We start from the raw sequence: 1275 nt of genomic DNA on the forward strand, positions 1-1275 counted from the left end.
TGACGGAGACCTGTAGAGGAGGCTGAAATGGAACATTCACCTGGCACTTACAGTCACGGAGATGTACAGCATGAATGCAGATCCTTTGGTCCAACTCGTCCATGCCAACCAGATATCCTCTATTAATCTAGTCCCATTTGCCAGTACAGCTGAAAATTGGTATGCATGTTTCAGCCTTATCTTTTGCACTGATGTTTGGGCTCTTCCGTCACTGAGGATGAGGATATTTGTGGACCCTCCTCCTCCAGTGAACATTTTCTCTTCCTTTACAGGATTTAGCTGTCACTGGTTAGGCCAGCATTTATTGTCCAGAGAGCAGTTAGGAATCAACCACATTGTTGAGGGTTTGTTGTCACATATTGGACAGAATGTAAGAGCAGCAAATTCCTTCCCTAAAGGGAACTTAACGGCAGTTTCATGGTCATCATTAGAATCTTAATTCCAGATTTTTATTGAATTCAAATTCAACGTTTGGCCATGGCAGGATTCAAATCTGGGTCCCTGGATTAACAATAATACCACACATCATTACCCTTTTGAAAAAGGACTCTCTTACCAGGAGTGGGATTCGAACCCACGCAGATATACATCCATTGGATCTTAAGTCCAACACCTTAACCACTCGGCCATCCTGGTTACAATAAATGATTGCTACTTTTTCCAACATGTGTTAAGCTCTTAATTTCCAAATACTGTCAGCCCATAGTCTGAATGAAGACTAGAAATAGGGAAGCAGGGATCAGGAGTCACAGAAAAAATTCTGCAAAATATCAAGTGCTATTCTGTTAAGCCCGATTTTAAACATATCATTAGTGCACATTATTATTTAAGCAGCTCTGTAACAATAATAACTTAAAGTTGTCTTACTTTATAATCGCATTTTATAATCGCAATTTTTTCCAATTTCTTCCCCTTATCTTGCGAAGACATATATTTATTTCTACACTTGACAAACTTCAGCACTCAACATTGTGCTCATCAGAAGTTACTGGAGAAATTCAGCAAGTCTGGAGAAAAAAACAAAGTTGACATTTTCAGTCTAATTTTCTTTCAAACTGAAGGAAGCTACAAAATTTAATTTTTAAGCATTTACAAAGAGGGAGGGAGGATCAAGTGGGATGAATAGTGAGAGTTCTGATGAAGAGTCACTGGAACCGAAACATTAACTCTGATTTCTCTCCACAGATGCTGCCAGACCTGCTGAGCTTTTCCAGCAAATTCTGTTTTGCTTTGTATAGTAAGGGTGTCTGGTGCATCACAATAAGTGAATATGAA

The 1275-nt window shown here is 39.1% G+C and overlaps 1 non-coding gene across 1 annotated transcript; it reads right to left on the reverse strand.

Moving 5' to 3' along the window:
- Positions 1-553: 553 nt before the first annotated feature.
- On the reverse strand, positions 554-636 carry trnal-uaa (transfer RNA leucine (anticodon UAA)). The gene has a single exon. It is a non-coding gene; the product is annotated as a tRNA-Leu (tRNA).
- Between the last annotated feature and the right edge of the window lie 639 nt (positions 637-1275).

Source organism: Hemiscyllium ocellatum, chromosome 9 (assembly GCF_020745735.1).
Source record: "Hemiscyllium ocellatum isolate sHemOce1 chromosome 9, sHemOce1.pat.X.cur, whole genome shotgun sequence".
Lineage (NCBI taxonomy): Eukaryota > Metazoa > Chordata > Chondrichthyes > Orectolobiformes > Hemiscylliidae > Hemiscyllium > Hemiscyllium ocellatum.